The 18,161-nt window shown below is 42.4% G+C and overlaps 2 long non-coding RNA genes across 2 annotated transcripts in view; one reads left to right on the top strand and one right to left on the bottom strand.

Annotated features, from left to right (window-relative positions):
- The window catches only part of LOC307209640, a 69,561-nt gene extending 59,055 nt beyond the window's left edge, over positions 1-10,506 (bottom strand). Inside the window, exon 1 of the long non-coding RNA XR_013835681.1 lies at positions 10,391-10,506. This is a non-coding gene — a long non-coding RNA (uncharacterized lncRNA). The remainder of the gene's footprint in view (positions 1-10,390) is intronic.
- A 786-nt stretch (positions 10,507-11,292) lies between these two features.
- Positions 11,293-13,395, top strand: LOC307209654. Its single transcript, XR_013835699.1, has 3 exons — positions 11,293-11,529; positions 11,773-11,921; positions 12,649-13,395. It is a non-coding gene; the product is annotated as an uncharacterized lncRNA (long non-coding RNA).
- The last annotated feature ends 4,766 nt before the right edge of the window (positions 13,396-18,161 follow it).

Below are 18,161 nucleotides of genomic sequence, written 5' to 3'. Positions count from 1 at the left end.
GTATGTTACTTTGAATGCATACTTATTTGACTCCCTTCAATAATATTGTGTTCTGGATTGTTTTATTTGATGTTTTAATGTGTTGTAAACCACTTGGAGATTTTTTTTGGTAAAAATATAAAGTGGAATATAAGCTAAAATAAGCTAAGCTAAGCTAAGCTAAACTAAGCTAAGCTAAGCTAAGCTAAAATAGCCCTGAATGGGATTGGTGCAGCCTATTATGATCCCTGGCCCGCCATTGTCCCAATTCTTTTAGACAGGGACAGGGGACAATGCCAGCCTGTTGCAGAGATTTATGCTGATTGGAATTTTGTAAAAGGGGGGAGGGGAATGTCATGGACATTTTTAATTACATGTTAAATGGCAGGTGTTTTAAGATACAATAATTTACTATTAAAATACGTTTCAATGTGTTATTTATTTAAATAAATAAAATGAAGATTAACAACACCAGTTTGCATGGTTAAAGTGCCCTTTTGAGTACACACACAGAGGGAGTGAAAAAAGCCCTGGCCTACTCTTGAGTAAAATTTGGTGGATACCAACCTTACAACCAGTCTAGGGGGTGAATTGGCTGTCAGCTTCCTCCTGCTCCTCAGCCTCAGCACTGCCCCTTCTAGAACTCAGCAGGGAAGAGGTTGGGAGCAAGACTAGAAATTGTTGGCTCTGCCTGTCATTGGTTTTGGCACGCCCTACTTTTGGGCTCCCTGCCTCCCTCCCTACTAGTTCCAATGGGCACCAACCTCCACTGGGTTTAGAGCATGTCCAAAATGCCAAGAGCATGATGTAGGCTGTTATTGTCCCCCTTCTTATAAACCTTTCCACACTGACATAGTTGAGCAAGCACAGAGCTTGCTTTTTATGTGCCTGGGGATGTTCTGCCATCACACTATTATCTTCTGTCTCCTCTCCATTTTGTCTGTATAAAAGATACATATTTAGGGAAGTCATTGAAAGTCTTTCCCTATTAAGTTTACCCCTCGTTGTCAGTGTTGCCAGTATGCTTGGTGCCAGCCCATGTCCAAAACGATCTGCTGAGTTCAGTTTGTATTTCAGCCAGGAATGTCACATCGTGTGAAATGTGGGGGAGGAAAAGTCCACAAAATGCTGGTGTCAGAAAAGTGGGGGGGGGACTGTGAAACTCCAGAAACCTCTGAGAGGGGGGGACTTTCCTATTCTATAAAGGGGTGGGGATTACAAACAGTCATTTTGAATCCCCAAGGAAGTACCATGCAAAACTAGAATTACTCAGAGCTTTGCCTCATTATGAAAATCAGATTTTGAATAGGCATGATCTTTGCCATTTTCAGTGACAGATCACGTAGAAATGAGCTTGATGGTGCAGGCACTATTTTACTCAAGTGGTACATTCGTTTGCAAAAATAAACAATAATAGTTTGATGCAGTGGAGCAAGCAAGCCAGGTGATACATGTAACTAATTTTTAACTCCTTGTTTTGCACAAATCTCATTCATTGCCCTTGACTAGGGGACTATCTAACCAAGCAACTTTTTGTTTCAACCTTCTTCTGTTGGACCAGTTCTGCTTTAGAACAGAATCACTCCTTTTGAATGCATAATGAGCACTGCTGGATCAGACCAGAGGCTCATCCACTCTACGTCCAGCATCCCATTTTCACAGTGGCCAACCAGATGCCCATGGGAAGCCCACAAGCTGGACATGAGTGCGAAACCACTCTCCCCATTTTCATTCTCCAGAAACTGATATTCAGAGACACAGTAGTAGCTAATGCCCATTGGAACTGGTAGCATGGAAGAATGGAAGCCATTAGGAGCTGAAGCCTGAGCCAATGACAGGCAGAGCTCAGTTACAGAGCTTCTGAAGTTAGTTCCTGAGTCTTACATAGATGTAGATGTAGATAGATTTGTAGAATTTGAGGGGGAAAGGGTACCAGAATGAGTTGTGCCTAAAACATACACAGCATGAGAAAAATACATTGTGTGGTTTCTGGCCCATGCTTTGAGTAAATGGCTACAGCAGATCCAATATACCAATCATTGCTCCATATATATTGCTTGCAAAGATTTCAGTTCATAAACCCTGCAATGTTTTTGCCATAGGCAATGATGGAAGAAAGTTTATGTTCTTAATTCTTAGCCTTGAAAAGTCATTCAGGCAAAAAATAAAGTTTTTGCTGATTAGTGGGCAGGATAAAGTGAAGAAATTGCATTCTAGTATCACACTAACTTGGTATCATTGCTTTTTAATTTTGTTAACTTTTGAGATCAGGCAGAATCAATATGTGCCTTTGAACCTGAAGAATGGCTTGGAACAAGAATCAAGAGTTTCAGACAATGTACGCAATTAGCTTTATCTTGGGTTTAATACATTTATGAAGGATTTGGAATGGAGTTTTATCCAATGTTTCAGTGGCACTCTACCAAGCTTAGGAAAGGACTTTCCTTTAGGATCTGCTCTGCATCAGCAATAGCCCAAGTTGGAAATAGGACAAGAGAAAGGTCACATTCATACCATTCATTTAAAGCAGTATCATACCTCTTTAAACAGACAAAGCTCCCCCACAAGAATTACAGGAAGTGAAGTTTGTCAGCGGTGCTGAGAGTTGTTAGGAGACCCATATTCCCTCAAACTGAAAGTCTCTGTGGGGGTCTAGTAAAAAAAGATGGTTTAATTTCATATCATTTATTAATAAAGATGGATATTTTATCCAGCTTATGCTGAAGTATGAGCTAGGGGAAAATACAGTCAAGAAGATACAGCACACCCATGCTCTTTTATTATATCTTAAATTTTATTCTTATTATATCTCTATTTAGATGGTCTTCACACAATAAGAAAGCAAGGGAATTAAGAGTAACATTTTTGTTTGACCCACCTTGCATTCAACAGATTGGTAATTACTGTGGTATTTTCTTTTCCAAATATCTACAAGTATTTGTTCAACCTCAATAAAATTCTGCTGTACTCATGTTCCATGTCTGCATTGGTGCTGCAGTGTGCTCCCCCACCCCTGGTATCTTATCTCTGTTTTCTCTTTCTTATTTTCCTTCTGCAATTTTTTTTTTTCATTTTCTTGTAATTTTAAAACTTCAATAGAAATTATATGGAAAATAAGAATAATAGTGTTTTAAATGTATGGTGTGTATGTGGCCAAAGAGGAGTCACATGTCAACTATCCCTATTTATAAGGGGCAATCTCTGTTTCATAGTGTAGTTCACCTAATCCCATCCATGCAATGAAAGAAGGGATAAATGGGTTGTACTGGCAGCCAAACTCTGACATTTGTGTGTTCTGAGAGAGCAAGGAGGAGTTAAGCCTGTGTGTGCATAGAACACAGATGAGGAGGGATCCTGGCCCAATCAAATTCCTTCCTGATGTGGAAGAACTCTATGCATGTGCATTGAAACATGCATAGAACTCTATCCCATGTGCTTTGAGCAGGCAGGTGTCTGGGGATGTGGGGGTTGCCCACGTTGCCTCACAACTCACTCTATACTGCCTTTCAGATACGTACTGTATGTGGAAGTGACCTTGTGTTTGGCAAATCGGTATCCTCGTTTTGCACCCAATTTCTTTCCTTTCCTTTTGGAAAGTGCTTGATTAAAAAGAAAATGTAAATGTAAGTTGCTAGAGTTGCCATTCTTGGGAGTTCAGCCCCTCTTTAGCAATTAAATCTCCGAAGACAACACAGCTTGTCTTTACTGCACCTGTGAATGCACTTGCACAGCCTGTAATTTTGCACTCTAAAGCTGAGGCAGTTGATACTGATATGATAATAATGTAGTATGTTTTTTTTCCCCCTAATAGACATTTAACCCAAAGAACACCTTATTGGCTTTTAAATCAGTGGAGGACAGGCTTTTGGAGTAAATGAATACAAAAAAGGGTACAGTGTATCCTTCAAGAAAGCGTAGTCATGGCAGTAAGAGTTATAGGGCATTCACAGTGATCTCTAGTATGAAGTTGGAAGGCCATCCAGAAAATTGCAACACGGATCTTCTCAGCCAATTATTTCAAAAGATGTGCAGTCCATTCACATGCATAGGTACTGAGAAGTAAATCCAATCCAATGGAATATACAGTATGGCCCTACTGAAATGGACGGAACTTGAAAGAGCTTAACATTTGCTTGATCCCGTCTACAAATTCTCATCCAATGCACCAACAGAAGAGCAGATCCAGTCTTTGAACACTTAGTTTGAGGGGATTGAAAACCTGTACACAATCCGATACTGAAATGCCAAGTCTCTACTTCTCTGACATCTCATTCATTCTCCAGGAGATTCTGAGATCACATCAGCAAATTATTTTAGTACAGTACCACGGAATTCATTTCGGCCCCAAAGACTTTTCAGGTAGTTAGCTATTTCCTGACCAATTCCTTACCAGTCTGAACTCCAATCCCAACTCACCACCAATCACATGACATATCCAAGCTGGGACACAGGCCACATCCACACCAGGCATTTAAAGTGCTATTATACAGCGGCTTCCCTCAAAGAAACTGCTTTAACTGTATAGTGTGGATTTGACCACAGTTCCCTTTTCAGGAGAAGGGGCAAAAACAGGAATTAAGCAGTTCTGCCTTTCTTTGTCATACATTAAAATTTCACATTAATTATTGAACAGTCAGCCTATCATTTCCTTCCTCTTCTTCTGAACATATCTGAAAAAGATGCTTTTGTTGCTCTCAGCATGATCCTGATTAGCTTTCCTGACACGGTCCCAGAAGTCTGCGCTGCTCATCTATATTGGACTTTGGCAAGTTCTCCTTCCTTCCATTTCTTAAATGTGTGTGTGTGTGTGTGTGTGTGTGTGTTTGTAGTTCCTTGTTATGCCTGTTGTGCAGTCATACTGGCTTTTAAAAATGTCTCCCATTTTTCTTTCTCCTGGAATTGTTTGCAATTGTGCCTTTACTAACTTTAGAATTGCCAAACTATTGCTAAGACAATAGCTACAGATACATTGTTCTTTCCATAATTGCAGGCCAATACAAGTTCATCGATTCAGGAGGACTGCAGTACACTAGCTCAACACAAAGCTTGATATCTGGCAGAAAAGAGTTTCAATTTCCACTCAGTCATTTTCAGAAATATAGTGTTTCAACAGTACAGACTGGCAGCCCTTTCTGTGGATTTTAACCAACAAATATGCCAGTTCCTAATTTTATCTTCCCACTGAAGACTCATCTAAGTTCACCCCATTTGATCGGCCCTTTTTGTGTGTGTCTTTAAATAATCTAATGGAGACTTTCTACACTTATCAGGAGGGTATCTGAGGAGCCTACTTTGGCTTTTGGCCCTGCCCGCCACTGTCATGTGATGCCTGGAAGGTTACCTAGAAGAGAATGTGGCTCTCAGGTTGCAAAAGTTTCCCCACTCCTAACGTAAGGACTGCAACTTGTCTGCTTCTTGTAAGTACAGGGTTGTTGTTTTTTATCCCATTGCATTGTTCTTGTAGTGGGTGGGTAGAAGAGTGCAGAATATAAAAAAATATAGCACAAATGAATATTATTTTCAAAACAGCAACAACGCTAAAACAGGATGGAGATGCAGAAGATTTTTCCCTCATGGGGTGAGCTAGCATTTCTTCCATCTTCACACCATAGTTGAAAGACATACAATAATGTCTTGCCATCTGGGATGCCATTTGCCTTCATATAGATACACACAAATCTCAGTGTGAATGCACATGGACACCATAACCAGCAACCTCTCTGATGCTGAGCTGGACAAATGTATTGGCAGGGCAGCTATGGCAATGGCAACACTAAGATGAAGGTCCCCCAGGCTTGTGTGTTGAACACGCTGCTTTATGGAAGTGAGTCATGGACAACTTACAACCATCAGGAGCGATGCCTCGATGCCTTCCATATGTGCTGTCTCAGGAAGATTTTGGACACCACACGGCAGGACAGAGTCTCAAAGAAAGATGTACTTTTCCAAGCACACATCCCCAGCATGTTCACACTTCGTCTTAGTGACATCTATGTTGGCTTCTTCATATACACAGAATGGAAGATGGCAGGATCCCTAAGGATGTGATTTACAGGGAGCTGGCTTCAGGTACCAGGCCTGTTGGCGCACTAACTCTGTGTTATAAAGATGTCTGCAAGCATGACATGAAGATGCTGGAACAGTTGTAGAAACATGCAAAAGGTTGGACTCAAGGAGTCCATTTGCAATTCAAGTTCTAATCTATTTCCAAAGAGTGTAATACCAAGCTGATATTTCTACCGTATGCTATTTGTGTTAATCATTTTTTGTTTGTTTGTAAAATTTGGTATAACTATGTGTGTTTATATGTTTCTCTTATACTTTTCTTCTTGACTCCAGTTTTGGCTGCAAGAAAGATCTTTTTTCAGTTTTCTCTGGTTTCAGAAGGCCATTTTCTATTTTATCAAGTGAAGCTTATGGGAACACCAATTAGAGCCAATTATAACTTCATTTACCTTTAACCCACAGTGCAGTGACCTTTGTATTTAACCCAATTGGAATGCTGCCATGCTAGAGTTAATTGTTAAATTTGCTGATCCATGGTAGGAAAGGGTCGAAGTAATGCCCATTTAGAAAACAGTGGATTGTAATTGAACACCTCCTCTTCCCAAGGGGCAAAAGCCAGTGATCCTTTCAAAATTTTGCAGTTCAGCTGCCTTGTTAAAGAAAAACAAATGTGAACCTTTATCTACAGTATATACCTTTCCCCCTTATATTTGTGCAGTTGTGCATTATCACTGAAGCTCCCTTGGCAAATAGAGCATCTGCAAATTGAGCTCCTGAAAACAGTGCAATCCTATGCTCCTAGAAGTGACTTTAAGTGTGCATAGGATTGCAACCAAAGAGTCCCAACAGGCAAAGGTAGAATTGCTCATGAATGGGCAACTTTCCAGCCTTTCTTTAAATATTTCCTATTGGATTCACTAGGCTGCAGAACAAAGTTACTAAGTAGAACCACTAGTGCTATATACTGGCCTCTAAACATCCATAGAGTTCATATTTCCTTACTGCTGTAAAGCTGCATGTATCAGGATATGTGGATGACTTGCACTTGCACTTCCACTGCAAAGTGCAAAGTGAGAACCAACGGATATTACCCATGGAAAGATGTGTGAGCCTTAGACTACAAATAGATTTCAAACATATCCTCAATGTGGAATTTTTTTATTTCACCATTACAGAAGAAGCTCTTTTGCCAGTTCTTATAACTGTTATAAATTAGACATATAACACATATGCAAGTCCTATGAGTAAAATCAGTGAAGAAATAAAATATGATATTTTTTATTTATATTCTGTGCAGTACTCACGTTGCATGTATGGTGTTCATTTACACAGATACTGCTCTGAGGCCTTTTACAATCATTCAGTGTATAAATTTTAGGAAATAACGGAAAAGTTACTGAAGTTTGAGTATATTAGCTTGTTGGTTGCTTACACTATACGGGCTGTTATGACCTTCCAATGACATTGTTAGTAGCTGGCAGGCTGCCAGTCCCTGCTGAGATAGGGCCAGTGTTGTGATTCGCTAATTGCAGCATTAAGGCAACCTATTGCAGACAGTGTGCGTGTGTTTTGCCTGGGCCGGCTTAAGGTATATAAACTGCACCAAGTGCCCGTTTGTTTTTCTTGTTCTTCTTGTTCCTGATGTTCCAATAAATCCTTTCTGAGCTGAATCTTGGTCTTGGGTCATGCCTGAACCGTAGCTGTCAAGTGTCCCTTATTTGAAGGGACAGTCCCTTATTCCAGCGCCATGTCCCGCTGCTGTCCCTTATTGATGGATGTCCCTTAAATGTCCCTTAAATGATGTCCCTTAAATTTCAAAGGAAGCAGCTCCTCTCCCTCCTTCCCTGCCAGCCAGGGAGGCTCCAACTGTGTTGCTTGACTGTGTTGCTCACCCAATATAAGTCTAAGAAAGACTGGGGGTGGGGCTTCCATGCCTTGTGTGTGGCTAGTTAATGCAAGCTGAGGGGTTTTCTGAATGCTGGACACAATTTTGTTGCATGTGCTGCTGCAAACTTTGCAGTGCAAAGCCAGGCTGGGGAGCCATCTTAAGTTGAGGCTGCATAGGCCTTGTGGTGCATGTGATTCAGATTCTATTCAGTTGAACCTCTGGTTACAAAGTTGGTTGGACAGTGTTCTCGAAGCTACCAGCATGAGTTTGACCAGACTGCAGGAGGACAGGAAGACTGGAGTGCCTGGAACAGGTGAGGCTGCAGGTCCCTTATTTTGGCTGCCTGTCCCTTATTTTCAAGGCTGTTGGTCCCTTATTTTCAAATCTGTAAGTTGACAGCTATGGCCTGAACCCACCCACACTTCACAGGCAACTCCGCATTTACATGGGGATTACGTTATGGACCCCCGCACGCATCAGTGAAATGACATAAAATGGAGAGATGCCTGTGGGAAGAAGCTTTCCCTTGGGACTTGGCTGACCAGGCGCTCTCCATTTCTGGGTAACATTTCTGGGTCATGTGCCCGGTCATGTGCAAATAGAATATACATAAATGGGGAGTTGCCTGTAAACTGGTGGTATTAGGGCTATGTAGGGAGTGAATTGGGGGACGCAGGTGGCACTGTGGGTTAAAGCCTCAGCGCCTAGGGCTTGCCGATCGAAAGGTCGGCGGTTCGAATCCCTGCGGCGGGGTGCGCTCCCGCTGCTCGGTCCCAGCGCCTGCCAACCTAGCAGTTCGAAAGCACCCCCGGGTGCAAGTAGATAAATAGGGACCGCTTACCAGCGGGAAGGTAAACGGTGTTTACGTGTGTGGCTCTGGCTCTGGCCAGAGCAGCGATGTCACGCTGGCCACATGACCCGGAAGTGTCTCCGGACAGCGCTGGCCCCTGGCCTCTTGAGTGAGATGGGCGCACAACCCCAGAGTCTGTCAAGACTGGCCTGTACGGGCAGGGGTACCTTTACCTTTACCTTAGGGAGTGAATTAATTTGTTAATCATATAAGCTTCAGGAGTTTGGTGTGGAGATCACCTTCCTGTCTTCTCTGTACACATTTCCCCATTCTCTCTGTTTACATTCCCACCCTTCCACCTTTATCTTCATCAATCTACCATCATCTCACTCCCCCCCCCCCAAGATTCTCTCGCTTTTCCATTATAATTTGCATGGTTGCACCCCAGAAGTTTAAAATGGCTCCTGAATGGAAATGTACACAGAGTCTCTCTTTAAAATGCCTCTTGAGTATTTTTAAACATTCACTGAATTGCAGTGCACCTGCTAGATAATGATGGCACTTGCTGCATTGGTCTATTTATAAATATTGGTGGCGGCAATGAATTAAGCTACTCCTGACTATGTCCACAGGAGGACTGAGTGGCAGAAAAATTACATTGAAGAAATGTTTCCGACATTGCTACAACATTTTCTGAGCAGCCTACCATTTTAAGCAATTTTTAAGACCCTCTCTATTTATAGAGTTAAGGAGAAAACGATAGCACCCATGCCAGTTAGGCAATTAAAAGGTGTTGCGAGTAGAGCAAAATTGACACAGTTACCAAGGGAACAGGTTTTTATTGTCACATGCTTATGTCTGGATAAGCATTTGGAAAAGGCATTCCGCACAAGCAGGAAGCTATGTAGCAACTTTGCTGAGCGGGTGAACGGGAAACAATACTTAACTCCGGAAGCAGTCATAGACTCATGGAATTGTATCTCTCGTATAATCATTACCCCAGTAAAAGTAAGATAGTGCTATATAAACAAGGCTTCAGATTGTGATGTTGTTGTTTAGTCGTTTAGTCGTGTCCGACTCTTCATGACCCCATGGACCAGAGCACGCCAGGCACTCCTGTCTTCCACTCCCTCCCGCAGTTTGGTCAGACTCATGCTGGTAGCTTCGAGAACACTGTCCAACCATCTCGTCCTCTGTCGTCCCCTTCTCCTTGTACCCTCAATCTTTCCCAACACCAGGGCCTTTTCCAGGGAGTCTTCTCTTCTCATGAGGTGGCCAAAGTATTGGAGCCTCAGCTTCAGGATCTGTCCTTCCAGTCAGCACTCAGGGCTGATTTCCTTAAGAATGGATATGTTTGATCTTCTTGCAGTCCATGGGACTCTCAAGAGTCTCCTCCAGCACCATATGCCTGTTGTCTTTGTCCATGGAGTTTTCTTGGCAGGGATACTAGAGTGGCTTGCTGGTTCCTGCTCCAGGTGGATCACGTTTGGTCAAAACTCTCCACTATCACCTATCCATCTTGGGTGCCCTGCTCAGCATAGTTCATAGCTTCTCTGAGTTATTCAAGCCCCTTCGCCACGGCAAGGCAGTGATCCATGAAGGGGCAGATTGTGATAGTACTAGGCTAAAACAAAAAAACAAAAAAAGATTAGAGACCACACTTGGAAACTTATCACACATTTCTTATGACTTAAAAGAATTTTCAAGTTGCAAAGCATCATATGTACAAAAAATAGTTGCTGGCTTAGACTCCATCTGCATTATACACTTGAAGCAGTATTATACCACTTTAAACAGTCATGGCTTCCTGCAAAGAATCATGGGAGCAGCAGTTTGTTAAGGGTTCTGCAAGTTGTTAAAAGACCCCCATTATCCCCACAGACCTACAATTTCCAGAGTTTCCTGGGAAGAAGGACTTATTGTTAAACCATTCTGAGAACTGCAGCTCTGTGAGGAGAATAGATGCCTTGTCTCCTCTACTCATCTCTGCAAAGAACCTGCTCCACAGATATTGTTCCTTCCCTATTTCACTTCCTTGTTGGGGCTTGATTCAGGGAACCTAAGGCCAAAGTACATGAAGACAGTCCTCTATTTGAAAGTCTACTTGACAGGCTACCTGGTCTAACTAGCAGGAGCCTTAAAGTTGTCCCTCAACACTTAGCACCAGGGCAGCAGATTTCCATTGACTCTAATAACGGAAAGTAACTGCATCCTATCTGAACAACAATCATTTTGCTGGTTATAGAATAAAAGTCCAGTATGAGCAATATAAGGCCTACGTTCATTTTAACCAACAAAATATCCTTATCTGTACATAATCACTGGCCCATATGTTCTGGATGGAATCACCAGTTTAGAATGGGGAACAGGAATACAGCGACTTGTTGTTTTGTTGTAAGGTTCTGGTATCACTTGTCATCCCCGACAGCAGCAAAGGAGAAAAGATCGGAGTAATATTGGACTATATCCAGCACTGCCCTTTCACCGCTCTTTGATCCAGTGAAGGGTTTTGTGAATGCAGCAGGATGAGAGGAAAAATTCCACCAATTTCTTCCTTTCCTCTGCAACTCCTATGTGGAAACAGATGAGGGAGGAGAATAGGGTTGCTGCAGAAGGAAGGGAGACCATCACAAATCATCAAACCTCGCCTCCAAACATTGAGCATTACCAATACGCAGAGGGATGAAGAGTGCAGAGTTCAGTGTGGTGCTGGCACAAAAGAGACAATGTGCCGCTCCTTTGTCCCACTCAGCTCCCTGCACCTTGCACCTTCCCCTCCCCATAAACAGCAGTGGCAATCGCCAACAGGAAAAGAGACACACAACCCTGCCTTGCCTGTGCCACCCCATTGGCACGTCTGTTAAAGGTAAGAGCCATACAGAGGGAGAACAGGGGCCTTAAAGTTTCCTGCTAACAGCATCTGGACCGCAGACTGAACTGGCTCGCAGGTCACCAGGCTACAGCCTCTGCCAGTATGGTGAGATGCATTGTATTTCTTCTCTTTTTAAATTATAGCGGTTATTTGTAAATTTGCATCCATCTGGATAAATCAGCACATACGAGCTGTCATTCTGTGCCCTTTTTTGTTCTCTTTTTTTTTTTTTGACAGCGTGCAAATGGCCACCCTAACAACTGTTGATTAGGGACTCTGAAGTATAGCCCCCACAAATAAGCGGTGGATTTGCTGCAAAGTCACAATACAGAAACGTTTGGAAATTCTCCAATTACCTGTGGAAGCCTCCTACACAAGATGAAAAAGTATGCTGCTTTTTTCTTCAAACGGCTGTCATTGTTTCATAGATGTGGGTGTGAAGCCTGCAAACAAACACTGTGTAAGGAGCTGGTTTAAAGGGTTTTTTCGTTTCTTTTTAACATACAGAGCATGATTAAAAGATAAATGTTATTCCTCATTATAAGGAAGAAGTAAACTGTAAAGTGTTTCAAAAGCCTAGAAGCAACCCAAAAGCTGTTTTACATAGCACGACCCACAAAGTTAATAAACTATAACATCAATACATTTTTATGTTATGTTATGTTATGTTATGTAAGGAGAAGGATGAAACAGTTGCATGCTCATAGTGCAGGCAGATCAGGAGAAATTGGATGCTTGCTCAGTTATTAATTCCTCATTCAGGAAAGTCAGGTTGCTGGATTGCCTTAAAACTGTAGCAGCTAGTTACCAATTGCTCTCTTCCCAACCTTCCATTCCTGGAAAAGATGCTTGAACAAGCTTGTACTAACGCCAGGCACTCTAGAATACGCATCAGCTTTCTAGGCTACTGTCACTCTGGGCTCTAGCCTGAGTATTAATTAATTAATTAATAATTAATTAATTAATGCCTCACACTTCTTTGTAAAGGAGCCCAGCAACTAACAAGTGGAAAAGCAATAAAAACAATCCCAGAGACTGTGCTTGTGGTATTTGTATGCGATTGTCAACCAGACTTCTGCAGTAAAAATAATCCCTCCTGTTTTCAATCTGCAGGGAGAGAATTGCTGTTGTAACCAAAATAGCACCGCCCATGAACAAGAGAGAAGTATCAGCAGATTCGGGGGAATATCAAGGTCAGCTGGAATTCATAATATTATAAAAACCTCTTCCAAGTTCAGCCAGAATGCCTTCCCTATAATGGACACCTGAAATGGATACCTCACTCTGCTTCCCAAAGTGAAACTCCCCCAGGTTCAATACCTGAAGTGGGACCTCAGTTTGTTGCAGGATCATGATCTAGGCCCATGGGGCAGGGCTGTGGTTATGTTCCATTCAGCCTTGGTAGAGGCAATAGTGAGATACAGAGCATGTCAGGGGGAAGTGATGAAAGCAGCTTTTCTGTTTTGCACTGACAATGCTGGATTCCCATTGACCATGGATCGTTGTCTCCTGGGAACCTCAATGTTGCTGTGGGGAACACACCAGAGGGAAACAGAATGGTGGCATCTCAACAGGGCAGCAGGTGAGCATCACTTGGCTGCCCTGCATGCACAGGCCACATGGATGTGAGCTGCAGGAGGACCATGGGTAGCCAGGCTGCCTCCCTTGTCCCAGGAAGAAGGCACTTGTCCTGGACAGGCATGGGTAGAAATGTGGCTTGAGAAGATAAGTCTTGACAGATGATATGGCACACCCAACACATTACATTGAATTGTGGATTGTCACAACATTAAGCACTCAGGCCAAGAGTAAATGAAACAAACACACAGCAACAACACCAGTCAATATGAGGTATCCTGAAGTCTACTGTAGCAATGGTGTTTCTGTGTGTGTAATTTTTTTGAATAAAATAAAAAGAAATTGAAAGTTGATTTCATAAAAATGAAATAAAGGTCTGCTGCTTTTTGTTATCCTAACTCAGCCCTCCAGATGTTTTTGGCCTACAACTCTCATGATCCCTAGCTAGCAGGACCAGTGGTCAGGGATGATGGGAATTGTAGTCTCAAAACATCTGGAGGGCCGAGTTTGAGGAAGCTTTTCCTAACACAAATAAAAAATTAAATATTGTGACCCTAAGTTAATACCTAGCTTTGGTGCCCCAGAGTCCCCTGATTTCCACACCTATGCGCAGGTGATAAATAAATGTCAAAATAAGGAGAAAGAGAAGAAGATGAGAGCCTGTTCATGGACCCAGCCAATCATAGGCATGATTACTTGACTGTATGTTTCTTTGTGTGCAGCTTAGGTCTAGAGATATCATTCACTTTAACAACATAGGCACATGGGCACAGTTTGGTGTGAAACATTTTGCTATAGGCCTCACATGTTGACCGGGAACATGCTACTGGATCTTGTGATTCCCCCCCCCCCCTTTTCCTTTGAAATCAATAATCCTGATTATGATTAATCAGAGGAAGTTAGACACATATAGGTACTCAGGGACTACACAAGTGATTCTGTTTTTTCTTGATGAGGTGATCTGAAAGTATAGTAAAGGGCAGTTTATAATCATACATCTTTTTTTCTGGAAGTTTTTATGTTCCTTTCTGTTCCCTTTGATCTTGAGAAAACTATCTTTTACAAATGCCTAGCAAAACTGTAAATGCATGGCAAACAAACCTAGGATCACTGCAAAAGACATAGATGCACACAAATATGCTCACTTGTGCATTATTTAATTTCTAAAATATACTGAAGAGCAAATTGCCCAGTTGGTCCATATTATTTAGACCCCTGCTCAATATGAATGTCACATAATGTGTTTGTGGCACATCAGAAGAGACAAGAGAATGAAAAATGAAAATATGCCTAGTGAGGTGTGAAAGTGAGGCAAAGGCCATCTCAAACTAATGGATTAATCACAGGATTTATTAAAGTTTGTGAAGAGAATAAATAAATATTCATCAGGAATGTTGATTTGCAGCATTAAAAAGGAGCAAATCAAGCCTATTATATTATTGAACTCAAAATATAAATGACATGAATGATTTGTAAGAGGAGTGCTATATCATACTTTGGTGAGGTTTAGTAGTTTGTTTGTTTGTTTGTTTGTTTGTTTTTAGCACATCGGAATGCCAACAGGGTAGAGTGAAGGTACAGTATAATAAATATCTGTGGAAAGAATGCTCCAAACCACTTGGGAGATGCAAATTCATTCTCTGCCAAATTCGTGCTTAAGCCTTCTCAGCACTACTGATTTGTGTCAACTCTGGAGATTTTCAAGATTCCAGATTCATTTGGATCTTTCCTTCACATCTGAGGGTCTTTTATATTCCCCCCTTTTTCGTATTATGTGTAAAATCTGCACATCCGGAAAAGGGTGCCTAAATATCTCCTTGAGCATTCTACTCCTCTGAGATCAAACAAAGTCTTCTCCCTCTTCCTTGCTGCACATGGACCAGCCAAGAAGGGCCAATCTGTTCTGGGAAGGGCGTCTGTTTAGGATGGCCACATGCTGTATATCACAGATGACAGGCTTCTGATTTGAAGGCCTGTCAGTCCTCTGTTCAAATGAGTCTTTTTTTTGATGGGCTACCTAGTCTAAGTACAGTTTGAAGAAAAAGATTCCTTGGAAAGGAGAACAGGGGCTTTAAAGCTGACAATGAACATTAGCAGACTGATCAAGCACCCAGGCTGAGCTAGTGAGATATACTGTGGCTATATGTAAATTATAGCAATTATTTCTAAATTTGCACCTCTAGTACATAAAAATTACCACATGCAAATGTGTCTTTTGCCCTTTTTGTTGAAGTGTAAGTGGCCACCGGGTGTAAGTGGGATGCGGGTGGCGCTGTGGGTTAAACCACAGAGCCTAGGACTTGCCAATCAGTGTTGGTTTCTGCTCTCTTCACTGTGCAGCGAAGTGCTTGTCACGAGACAGGTGTTTACATTCCACAGTCAGAGTACTGTTGGGTTTTCCCACGGGAAAGGAGACTGGATGTGACGTACACTGGTTTCCTGTTTTTCACACTTTCTCTCGGTGCTTCCGAAGAGAGAGGATGTTGCTTTACTGCTCTCCCAGAGGCAGGATGCATTTCTGTAATCTAAAAGCTTTGAAGTGTAAATAAAGTAATGTAAAGTATGTGGCACGTACTGCTCATCCTTCCGCTGTGCTCAGGACTCTGCAAATACAACATTTCTGGTTATGGGGCCCAGAAAAACGCAGTCATTTTGAGAATGGAATTCAGAAGTCGAATCGGAATGCCGGCAAAAGAATGCAGAGGAACAGAGGGACGGATCGCTCTGCGCGTCAGGATGATTGATGAGAGGTATGTTGCTCATGCTCTGGGCAGCCTGCCAGCTCCTAATTAATGGCTTTATGGCTGGACTTTGAACTTTTAAAAGCCGTTTGCCAGGCACAAGGCAAAGGCTTGGGACGCTGGAAAACCGAAAGTGTTTTTAAAATTGCCTTTGGAATGAGGTTTGAAGCAGCTGCAGTTAAGCAGAGTGGCACAGGCTCACAGGCAGAGGCTGGAAATCGAAAGTACTTCTGAACTTGCTTTTGGAATGAAGCAGCTGTAGCTGTACACAGACACAGCTTATATAAAGCAGCTTGATTTAAAGCAGCAGAGATGACGCAGAAGGCTAATGCCAGAGTCATGATGGCTAGCTGCAGAAGGCTGGCTGATGCTTGTGGCAATCAGATTGCTGTTCAGCCAATTGCTCAGCTCACAGTAGCCCATGATACTGCCATGATTCAGAATAAAGCAGACCGCCAGGGTGATAGCTGCATGGGTAAGGGGGAGTCTTCACAGACATCATCCCATAGTGCAGTGGAACCACCATATGGCGCCAAAGCTTTGGAGGCAGTGAAATGCTACTCGTGTGAACGTCTAGGCCATATGAAGAGGGAATGCAGATATCCCAGGGCCAAGACAGAGCAGCGCAGCGAAAGCTCATCGCGTGGAAAAGGCAAAAGCAAAGGTCCGGTGTCCAGGACAACGCAGCACAAGGCAATGGTCTCACGCTTCACTCCAAACATTGCAAAGGTCCAGAAGACGTCTAGATCTTTCTACGTGGTTGATTCAGCTGCAACGCACCACATGTGCAATGATAAGCGACTGTTCGTGTCTTTTACACCGCAGGAAGGTGCGATTCACCAGGCGGATGACCACACAATCCCCAGTAAAGGCTACGGAACTGTTGTTCTTCACAGTTTGGACTTATCGATAAAAGATGTTCTTTATGTACCAGATGCCAAGCATAATCTACTCAGCGTTGCGCAGCTGAGTGAACGGAACATTGACGTTTCCTTTAAGAACAAAAAGTGCATCATCACAAAGAAAAATGATTATGTATTGCATGCTGAATATGTTGATCGTTTGTTTTGTATTTTGATGATGATGTTGTGCAGGATGAAACTTGTTGCATTGCAGGTTCTAACAAAAGTTTGCATGCAGAATGTATTCATGATTTTCACAGGAAATTTGGTCATTTGCATTTTGAGGCAGTATCTAAAATGCCTGCTTTGGTTGAAGGTATGACTATTAAACCCTGCAGGTACCACATGAAGTGCAAGGCATGCGCAGCAAACAAGGTGAAAATGGCAAATCAAACATTGCTTCAAGGGTTAAAAACCTTGCTACATGATGCAAATCTTCCAGAGAGTTATTGGGCCGAAGCTCTCTCGTGTTTTACTTACAGTTATAATCGGAGGTTATCTTCAGCGATTGGTTGTACCCCCTATGAGAAGATGTTTGGCAAAAAGCCATACATCAAACACATGAAAATTTTTGGTTCTGACATGTGGGTTCACACACCACAAAGCTCCAAGTTAGACAAGCGTGGATTGCATGGTATCTTTCTAGGTTATCAGAAGGATTCTTACAGAATAATGATGACTGACTCTAATACAATTAAGCTCACAAGAAGTGTTGAGTACAATGCCAAGTGGGGGGAGAATGTGGGAATTTTCCAATGTTATCCTGATGACAGTGATGAGACTGAGGATGAACAAAAGCAGCCGCAACAACCCACACCCACTGATGAAGGTTCTGATTCTGAGTCTGAAACTGAATCAGGTGATTCAGAGGATTTCAAGAGTGCGAAAGCCTCTATGCGACCCTCTGAAAGCTCCGATCAAGAATTGGAAGAACCATTGTTCACAATAGGTCACTTTTCTCCTAAGAAGGAAGAGGAGAGTGTTGAAGACCTACGGCTAATTTGCAGGTCACAAAGAGCCACGAAAGGCAGACCTCCAAAGAGATTTGCTGATGAGTTTGCCAAGATAGCAGTAACAGGTGTTAAAAGCTCCAAGAAGGTATTTGAACCTTCAAGTTTCCAAGAAATCCAGGGTTTGGATTCAAAGGATGCTGAGCCATGGTTAAATGCCATGAAGGCTGAGCTTGATTCCTTAGAAAGGAACAAAACATGGGAGCTTGTTCCAGTAGTTCCAGGAATGAAACTGCTTGGAAGCAAATGGGTCTTCAAAGCGAAGACTGATCAAAATGGCAAGATAGTCAGACACAAAGCCAGATTGGTAGCCAGAGGTTTTGCACAGGTACCAGGTGAAGACTATCACGAGACCTACTCACCCACAGTGAGGTATGAGAGCATTAGGCTTATGC

This window comes from Podarcis cretensis (genome assembly GCF_951804945.1).
Source record: "Podarcis cretensis genome assembly, chromosome: 2".
NCBI classification, from domain to species: domain Eukaryota; kingdom Metazoa; phylum Chordata; class Lepidosauria; order Squamata; family Lacertidae; genus Podarcis; species Podarcis cretensis.
Note: the sequence above shows the minus strand (reverse complement) of the source record. Positions and strands in the feature narration are given on the sequence as shown.